Raw genomic sequence first — 11,008 nt, 5'->3', positions numbered from 1 at the left:
CAACACTAATGACACCTCTGTGGTTCAGCTGCAAAAAACCCACTTTTCAGAATCTGTTTAAAAAGACATTGTGAAGTTTGTTAGAATTGAAGATGTATTATGTTTTGCCTTGACAAAATATCAGCAGGGCATTTTGACCTGCTTTGTTAGCATGTTTTTAAAAGAAAGCACTAAAATAATGGAATATGTGGAAAGTTAACAAAAATCCCATCTTATTTTCTGTAGCTTACGATACTTCCGTAATAATTTTTTATAAACAAGATGTCCTAAATGTGTTAAATTAGATGAAATATATATAAGCATGTGATATCTGAATTGCAAATTGGTGACACAACAATCAAGTGGCAAAAATTTCTCACCATGAGTATGGGAATTCACATTATTCATGAGAGGTAAAACCACCAATGACTCACACAAGTGATCCCAGATAAGTATTGAGTTATGGGGCAGTAGATGCAAATTTCAAATTTCAAAGCCTTTGCTCATGTTAGCAACCTGTTACTTCTCCAGGTATTCCCAGCACCTTCAGCATGAATCTGAACTTGTCAAACAAATAATACCTGCACAAAAGTGCTCTCTCAGGTGTAGCTTTAAAACTCTTGCATTAGAAGTCCTCTAAGGACAAATCACCAAGTTTGCCTATAATTTTAGGCAAAAAAATCTGGATAACAAAGCATTGTATATAGTTTGGACAGTCAGGCGCATTTCTCCAGCTCTCCTTGATCTTTTTTGCTAGTATTTTACCCCAAGGTTCCTTAAATGCTGCCTGAGTCTTGGGTTTGGACTCTGTAGAGCAGCTTCCATATTTCCATCTTGCAAGCTCCACACCCAAAACACACCAGTTCTTATTTTTGCCACCCATATACACCCAAACTCATGAGTCAGCTGACCTTCTTCAGATACTGAAGATGCTCCTTCTAAGAGATGTTCTAACTTATCACATAGACCAAGTCTGTAGAACATGTATCCTCACACACTCTTGAGAACACAGTAGCAGAACAGCTGTACTTGGCCAGCCAAAGAGTCAATTTGTCAAATGCCTTCTGAGAACAGCAGAGGAGGACACTAAAAGAGTATACAAACAGCTTCAGAATAGAAATCCTTTCCACATCAGTCAGCATATGGACTTTCCGAACCAAGGGTTGCATCTGTATTGTCTCTTCGGTGTTGAAATAAGACTGGAGAAATAGATAATCCAAATAGGAAAATAGTTCACTGATACCTTTGATCTCCCACTTCAACTGCTTACATACCTTTGAATTTCCTATTTTGCACATCCCTTTCACAGCAAAGAAATATGCAGTAATATCTTGCTCAACTCCAGGATGTAAAAAATCCATGTTCCCAAACTAAGCTTTAATTTACACTAACAAAAAGCCCTCTGTGTGTTTTTATGAAAAAAGAATCACACCATAATACTGTTTTAAGATTATTATTTGACCGTTTCAGTTCTTCTTATAGAATTGATGTCCATTTCTCTGGAATTTATATCATTGACATATGAGAGTTGAATCCTTTAAATTAATAAATATATATTAAACAAACAAACAAGCAAACACCGTTTCCTGACCTTAGCATGAGAATAGACATGTTTCCTTAAGAGTTTTCCTCATAATCATTTCTTTTCTAATGAAGCGTTATTTTCCAATTCAAGAATCAGGCTCATCCTCCTTCCAGGCACTAGACCAATTCATTCATGCAACATCTGTATCCTCTGATATTTCCTGAATCAAGAGGGTTATTTGAGGTTCTCTCCAATTTCATATGGTATTCACAAGCCAAGTTTGCTTTGAGGGTTTCCTTTCAGGCATAGTTACCAAATACAGTCACGGTCTAACACTTCTATAGGATTTCCTACTAGCCTTGCTGCTATGACAAAAATTTACTTCCCGGAAATAGTAACTGGAATAACGTTTTCTGTTGTGTTGCAGATTCCTGTATTCTACACATGCTTTCTTTCTTCTGGATTTCCAGACCTCCTTAGAGTTTCCTTTTCCTGGCCAATAAAATGGTAACTCCTATCCATTTCAGCAAGCTGATCATTTTCTCACAGGCTTCCCTATGTAGGGATGAGAGGAACATTCTAGTAAAGGAAGCTTAAAGTTTAATCCAAGCAAAGATGCAAATATTTCAAGAAAGGAAATAAGCCTTGAGAAGACATTTAGGCACCTAAATTGATGAATATGTGTTCCTCTACAACATATAAGGAGAAGGTTACAGGGAATGGAAAAAAAAAGGATCAATCAGCAAAGCAAGCCATTTCTCAGCAGACAGAGCATGCTGCAAAAGAATGGGAACTGCCAAGTTTTGAGCTGATCTAGTCCAGCAAAAGAAATGAAAAGGTACTGTGAAAAACATCAGACAGCTCTACATTTGGGAGGAGGCAAAGGCACTGCAAGTAATCCAGATGTGACTATAAAACTACGCCAATCACGGTTACTATCATGAAGACTATCACTACTGTAGTTTGGGCAAAGAAAACAGTTTGGCTTGCTCAGCATTAAAACAAAAGCAGAGAAGGGACGGTACTGCTTTCTACAAAAAGCAAAGAAAACTTCTCAAGGAAAAAGCATTTTCCCTTTGCTCAGGGAAAGAACAACTTATTTATAAATTAATAGAGGCTGGCTATGCATACACTGAAAATGTCACTTGGAAATAAAGTCTCTAGCCACCTAAAGAATATGGTTGGAGAACATCCCCTCTTTCACAATACTGGGGTAAAGAAATTCACTGTTTTTAAGGAAGAAGGGAAAGGATTTCTCTTTGATATGATTGACGTAGGGTATTGGACAACACAGCCCACCAAATTCCTTCAAGTTTTTTACTGTGAAATAAAAGCAAAAGTGAGGAACAAATAAAGTAGAAGTGTTAGCTGAGCTGCACATCACATCCAGAGTTTATAAAAGCAGCAATTTGCAGTATTTCCTGCAAAGACTACATACTCAAAAGAGCATATACACATGTTGCAGGGCTTAATCCAAAACTGATTTCCTCTTTACTCAAAGAGGAAATTGCTCTGATTGCTAAGGTAACTGTAGCTCTCCAGGCACCAATGTGTTTTAATAGATACCTTCCCAGTCTTTCTGGCAACTTATTCAACCATTTCTTATATTTGATTTCACCAACCAGTTGAACAGTGTCTGTGAACTTGTTCACATTGCACTGTTGCAGCTTTAGTGCCCCGTTAAGCTCATACTATGCTTTAGCTGTATGTCATAAATTTCATATGGCAGCTGCTATGGAATTGCATCATGTGGAAAAAGCAGAACTGAAATGTGTGTGCAACATACTTTGCAGAAAAAGCCTCCATCAAAAACTCGAATATATTGAATATCATTACTTGTTTAAAAAAAAAACAAAAACAAAAACCCCAAACTTGAGATACTGAAAACTCCAGGGTTTCATCATAAATTCAAATGTATTTCTAGCTCTGCACTCAATAATACAGGCTGTATGGAATCCTAAATTGCCTAATAGAAAAATCAGAGACAGGCATCACAATTTGCATTGCATTAGTTCCACCTCAAGAAAAAAACTAGAGAAAGGTAATGAAGTGGAACAGCTCTCATATTAAGCAGATAGCTATTAAAGCTAGAAGAGGAGTAGCAAATAAGCTGAGATGAGGGAAATCAAAACTACTCATTCAATAGCTTAATATCTGAGCAGATTAATGTTATTGAAATGGTAGCGATTTTTGATCATGGGAATGAAGATGGCAAAAGTTTTTTAAGACTTTTTTTTTTTCATTCCAGCATTTATATTAAAAATGAAAATTATGTGTTGATACAGCCTTACCCTGGAGCTGCTCAGTTTTGACACGTCCACCTCTGTGATCCCAGACAAGTTACTGCCCCTCCTCTTCCAAAGACAGCTGTGTGTTCCTCTGCTTGATGCTGCTAAACATCTGGACTCCCCCCAGTAAGAAGACTGAAATAAGGTAAGGTAACATGGCATTAAGCAAAATAACATACTGAGTCAGACCAAAGACGTAAGGTGGCCCCATACTCTGTCTCTTAAGAAACCCAGCAACAGACCTTTAATGAAGTGCATAAAAAAGTGTGTAGGCTATTCCTAACACACAATGACCTATGTCTCAGGTGTTCAGCTCCACTAAGAAGAAAACTTATAGATTGCATTGGGTGTCTTTGGCAAGATTTTGGTAGTGGGGGGGAGGAGAGAGGCAGTTCTGCAGGGGTGACCTCTGTAGGAGGAGGTCTGGGACTGCCCAGCCATAGCCAGATCTATCTGACTCTACAACAGTCCCCTGAAGGGACTGTAGCTCCTGGAGGACCCACATGAGAGCAGGTACTCCCTGAGAAGACTGTGGTCCATGAAGGACCCACAAGAGAGCACAGGGAAAAAGTAGGAAGGAAGGAGAAGCACAAAAAAAGAGAATAAGGAACAAGGAGTGGCAGAAAGAAACTGCTACACTCTGTCCCTAATGTTCTGTGCCACCTCTTGCCTTGTCAAATAGACTGAGCATAACCTGCGGTGACAACAAGGGCAAGAGACTAGGAAGGGGAGAGGAAAGGTGTTTTCCGAAGTGCTTGGATCTTAGTCATCTTTACTTCTCAACACCTGAATCAGTGTCTTTATTTAGACCCACAAATTTTCTTGCTTCTCTTCCTATTTCTTCCCCTGTCCTGCTTGGGGGAACAACTGAGGGAGCAGCTGGATGAGTGCTTATCTACCAGCCAGGGTCACCCACCATAGATTGCAGATGTGCGGAACATAATTGCAGAAACTTCAATGCAGGAAGTTTTAACGAGGAAACACATTGCTTCAAATGCCTAAGTGTGATTTTATTGATTACTCTATAGCAGTTGAGTGTTCTGTCTTTTCTGCTCTTCCAAAATTTCATTTCAGATACCAAAGTGTTATGCTGGGTCCTTCTTTTATCATAGAAGAGTCTGACACTTGTGGTCTGAGTGGCATTTTCTTGGTAATAGATCTCTACCACACAACCAGTATCAAAAGACAAATACATTAATAGCTGATATGATCAAGTATTGTTGTGATGGTTGGACAAGTTTCTAAAGCAGATGTATGGGCCAGATCCATGTATGGACTAAATGGCATAACTCTATTGGTACCTTCCAATTTTTCTACCAGTGGGAGCACAGTTCACAAGCTCTGTACTCTCACTAAAGCCTGAGATACATAATAAAATATATTTATTATAATAAAACTAATCATGTTGGCCCTTTCCCATTTGGATCTTGTTGAACAGAAGAACACATTTAGATACAAAACCACCAGCAATGAAAGGCAGATGAGGTGAAAAGGCACTGTGTCTGTTCAGAGATTATGCATGTGCTTGCTAGCTCTGTGATGATCAGTGAAAAAGAATAGTTCATTTTGGTAAAGTTAAGAATTTCTGGTCATCACCCCAGGGGCTGACTCTTTAGATGTTACTTAAGTCATGGGACCAAAAGCGACTTGCTGGACAAGATTCTCAGCTGCTGGAAACTGGCATAGATCCACTGAAATTAAATGGAGCTATGCCATCTGGAGACCCAACCCAGCATGAATAAATGTTAAACAAGCAGTTTCTAAAATAGGAAAATGATTCCACTTCTGACTCGCCTTCTAAAATATCCTTAATAAATTGCCTAAATGAATTACAAAATAATTGAAAGGAAAATAATGCAAAAACCTGGCCAAGGAAAACTTTCTTCATCTGTCCTTTCAAATATATTGAAGACTTCATTCTTGTAAAAGAGATCTTAATTTCTTTTGTCAGACAATTGTGAACATCCCCAGGAGATTCACAAGCTCAGGAATGTCTCCCCACCTTGTCCTTCATTGTGAAGGCAGTTAATCAGTACAGGTCTGACACAGAACAATCTGGAATGAATACCAGAAGGGTGCGGGTTACAGTGACTTCTTGGGCCTCAACTCAATGAACTCGGCATTTAGCTGCATACCACTGTCACACCCCAAATGTAGATGTGCCAGGGACATGCTCCTTCATGGGTACTATTAAGTTATCTCAAGGGAACAAGAGAGAATTTCAGAAGACTATAAAAGAAGATAAATTACAAGGGTACACAAATACACAGTATAATCACACCATTTCAATCTCTCCAGGGAAAGAATTTAGTTTTAAGTTGCTTACCAGTGGAATTTTACAGCTCTTGTCAATGTAAATTTTCTCCAGTTACAGTGACAAGAAGATATTGAAAAAAGGGTATCCTTCAAGGAAGATAAAACTGAAGTAAAAGCTGTGAAGAGCAGAAAAGATAGATAGGCTATTCAAAGGGTATGTCCTCCATAGTGAATGCTGACTTAAAATTAGCTGCACTCCTGGGAAGAAAAGGAGAAAAAAAAAGATCTTGAGGATACAAGCCTCAATATTGTTCATGGACAAAATATAATTTTAGATAACCACAGAAACATTCTGAAAACTGTCAGAAAGCAAAAGCAAGGTGATGACTGGAACTGGTTGACTAATCTGTCTCAAACCTTGCCATTTGTCACATCAGGTAACTTATTCATGAGCAATATTTTCTCCTAGCAGTTGACTTATTATTTTTATTATGTGGTAGTACCGAGCTTCAGAACAGCTCACACCAGGATCTTTCTGGATACTTAGTGAGTCTCAGTACCAAAGGCATGGACCATGAACCACACTGAGGCACTGGGCTGATAAACTGTCTAGGATGTCCAGAAATAAAGCAGCTTGACACTTCTCCTTCCAAGTGAACAAAACCAAGATTATCTTTTTCTTAATGGATACTTGAAAATGTGGTGAAATCTGCAATTAGTTCTGCAGTGTGATGAATTATTAGTATTAATATTATTCTTATTTATGCTTAGAGAGCCTCTTTTCTTTGTATTGTTATATGATGAATGACAAACAGATGATGACCTTGAGTGGTAATCAAACAGTGATAACCTTGGGAATCACTCTAAGATGTATTTAATAGTTGACCTTGCCATCCCATGACATGTGAATACAGCTGTGTTAACTAGGACAGCACGGGCAGCAACTAGGAACATAATAAAGGAATTTGCTTTTATGAATTTGATGTCTCCATAGATACAGAAATTTCATTTATCTAGAAATGTAAAGAAATCAAATAATACAACCATATATAGGCAAACCCCCTGACTACTGTGAAATCAGAAAAGTCAAAATTTGCATCTTTCTGACTCTTGTGGCCATTTCAAACTAATCTTAATCTTTAAAGCAATGCCAAATTAGAGGATCGTATTTGTTTTCAAATGTTTGGCATACATGTTTCTCCATTTCTTCCAAGTTCCACTGGGGAGTGGAAAGAGCTAACATGGATTCCCAGTGTTGTAAAAGCAACCCATAGCTAAAGGTGTAGCCACACAATCCAACACAACCAAATCACTGGGTCCTACCACACTGTTGCCTGTTAGACAGTGCTTACCCACGTTCCCTGTAAAATGCTCTGAAATGTAAAGAACTATATCAAGGCTTTCTGAGACTGTACTAATGAATTGCAATAAATTATCTACTCCCTCCTGGGGAGGCTAGTGTTTAGTACAATATCTGAGATGAGGCTGAACATTTGAAGGTTTGAGAGGGAACTGATTCATAGAGACATCACTTAAATTCTGTGATACCAAGTGATAAAGACATATCCTGTGATGAATTTGGTGCATGCCAAGGTAGATGTTATCTGACTGCTCATTCAGATGTTTAAAAATAAACTAACAATAAACTAACACTCTTGCAAAATCTGTCTGCCATTATTTACAGCAACAAGCTGCAGAACTATTTGTTTCAGCGAATGCCACGCAAAGGAGCTTTCAGTAAAGAGATAAAAAATTTTATAGCTTTTTTTTTTCTTTTTTTTAATCTTTGCTTAATTGTGTCCCCATTTTACACTACTCTCTTTATTCTCTGCCCTTTTGACATAGCCAGCTGCCTTTCAGAGCTCTGTGAAGAAGCAGGCTGGCTTCACGCTGTAACAGGCACCAGCTCCCCAAGCCTGGTCTATTGATGAGTCACATTGCTTGCGTGTGCCTGTAGGCACATCGCACAAGTTCCTATGCCGTTTCCTTTTGAACTGCTGGGGAGGAGGTGGGGGGAAGTGTGTGTGAAACATAAACTACAAAACACAATGTTGGTATCAGAGTCTCCTGCCCCCCCGTAGAGCACAATAACCAGTGACACAGTGGAATGTCTGGTTCAGAAGCAGTGCAGGTTCATCCTGTTATTGGCCAAGCAGCCCAGGGAAGTGACATCAGGAGCACGGGGCTCTTGTTTGAAGACAGGGAAACACACTAAGACATTTCAACACTTCCACCAAGGCAGGAAGTCCCTTTTTTAAAGGTTGGAGTTTTCGCATGCCAGTCTCCTGAGCCACCTCTTTCCCTAGCTGTTCATCCCCAATTCAGCCTGGGAGAGGGCTACCACCCTTAGCTCAGAGAACACAGTGCCTTCGCCAGGCTTACTCTAAAGGATACCAGCCAAGCTGTCAGGAGGAAAAATTCCCACACAGCCGTTGCTCTGCAAACCTGTCGTTGAGCAGAATTTCTTTGTACTCTTGGCACTTACCAAATATGCCTTCATGTGCTTAATGAGGTTTTCCCTCTCCTGTTTTCAGCTGCCATGCCACCATGCTTGCAAGGATCACTTCATCCCCACAGACCCACAGCAGCTCAGGCAAGGCACAGGACAACCTCTCAGGAGGCCAAGCCCTCTTCTGCTCTTTCAGTTGTGCCAATGTGTCTCTAAACAGTACTGGTAGTTCTGCCCTTTCCAGAGACCGTGTCTAAAGCAGAGCTTGATTTAATGGCTTAGGTTAGGACAGTGTGAACTTTTGGTGACTAGTTACAACAGACCCTGTATCTGCTCTGGACAGAACTGGTTCAGTTAAGCTCTCTGCAGTCTCACTCACAGGTGCCACAGGTGAGAAACTTAATTCATATAATTCATCTTCTTGGGCCACTGAAAACCAAACAGCCTGTTAAATGCTAGCTTAAGGGCTGCTGGCCAAAACCAGGTTGTAATGCAGTTTCCCTTTTCACTGTGAGATTACTAGAGGGTCTGAAGTATTTCTGGAAGCCTTAAAGTGTTTTCTCTTATTACACAGTCCAAGGGAGAAAACCCTTTAACACTTGATACCAGCAGCAAAATATCTATCTGAGCTACCATGAGGGGCCACACTGCAACCTTGAGCTAAGAGCAGCAAGAGCTCTTGAGAGTACAAGGATTATTTTTGGTGTGAAATTCAAAGACTGATCAAAACCCCAACAGGAGAAATTTACCCTTAAAACTTCTACCTTCCCCGCAAAGCACTGCAAGATGAAAGTCAGGGCGTAAGTAACATCTTGAAATCCTCAGGTTTCTCTCTGGGCCACCAGAACAGGTGAGGTAGAAAGTGTCACTGGTGGTGTGTGTGGAAAGGATGGTCCTGAAGCAGCCACACTGCACTCTACAAAACCTTGGCTACCAAAATGTATGGAAACGCCTACACATCTTGTGGCCTGATAGCTCCAGAGAAGAAGCAACAGGTACTTCACAGTGCTCACAAGGAGCATGCAGAGAAGTGGTGACATGGATTTCCCCTGGGATCAGAGCACATGGATTGAACACCTGTAACCCATCAGAAAAGGAGGTCATGGTGGCATCAGTAAGCACGTAACTACATCAGTGCTTTCCAGTTTGCTGTTTCTTGAAATGAAAGCAACTGCAAAACACCCACTGCACTCCAAGTGATTGGTCCACCAGCAACCCTGTCCATTATAGAATTATGGAATAACATTGCTAGGACATTTAGAAGAGACTTTTTTTTCCCACATAAGCCAAAAGCTGGAGTTTAAAATTCCTATTGTATGAACATTAATATGAAAAGAATGCTGTCTCCTATTATGGAATTGTGTTATAAAACTGGAATGCTGTCCCTGCCCCATCTGGCTCACGATCATCTAGGCTTTGCCAAAAATCAACCTGTACTACAGAGCGTGTGTGTCTCACAACGGGAACTGCCTCCTGACTCACAAAGACAAGAGTCCGCAAATGTGCAAAGCTGGCAGAGGGTGTTTTTTAATCTGTCGGTAACAATCAGGTGACGTGTTTAATCGTTCTGAATTCTGATCTCTACTCAATGTGCAGCCTCCCAACCAGCAAACTGCAGCTGTGCGCCTCTGCTTGTGAACTGCACCCATTGTCCCTCCCAGGAGACTGAAAAGAACTCTAGCTAATACTCCTTTGTCTGCCCTTCTTTTCACTCTTGGCTTTTAAGCAATGACCTAAAAACATTATGCCCAAAGTTCAGAGCCTTGGAAAGCTGGCAGGAGCCTCTTTGGTGCTTTGTGCCTCAGCAGCACACCTTGAAAGTGCAGGTTGTGTGAAGGGAGTTCCATGCAGCAGGGGTTCTCTCTAAAATCCCTTCCTCAGAGCAGCAACTGCAAAAGGAAATTTCAAAGGCCAAATCCTCACTGCAGCAGTGCCCATGTTTGGAACTGAGTTACTCTGGGTATACACTGCTTGTAACTCACTGGAGTTTGTTTACTGCATTACGGATTGATTTCCTCTGGCCATGTTCTGAAAAATCAAGATGTATTATTTTTTAAATGTCTGTGCATGTCCCCGCTTTGCCAGCCTGTTTCTTGCATGAGATTTTTCTTTCCCCACCATTTCAAACCCCAAAGTTATCAAATTAGCTCAGGAAATGCCTCTTGGGAGGGCTTTTTCTTCTCATGCCCACAGGGCTACATCACATGCCTCATAACCGTGGACAAGAACTGGTAAAACTGCTAGGGTATTTTTGAAGGGAACTTGTTCAATTACACAGAGCACATTCTAAGCCGTACAGCCAAGTCCTTCTCTGCACAGGGATGATGTAAGCACATCCAGGAAAGTTGGGATGCCAAAAATCTCAAACTCTGGAGGAAATATCTGCAGGTCGACAAGACTGCAGATTGGTTGGAGTTTAGCAGTCTGTGGAGCGTTCTACTCGCAGCTTCAATCTGAGCCTGAAGACCAACAGAAAGAAAGACACGGTTGCACTTGTCAGGTAGCAGAACA

Source organism: Pezoporus flaviventris, unplaced genomic scaffold (assembly GCF_033815535.1).
Source record: "Pezoporus flaviventris isolate CSIRO_AGI_PZ_B2104156 unplaced genomic scaffold, CSIRO_AGI_Pfla_v1 ptg000025l, whole genome shotgun sequence".
NCBI classification, from domain to species: Eukaryota; Metazoa; Chordata; class Aves; order Psittaciformes; family Psittacidae; genus Pezoporus; species Pezoporus flaviventris.
The sequence above is the reverse complement of the archived record's forward strand: the minus strand, read 5'-3'. Positions refer to the sequence as shown.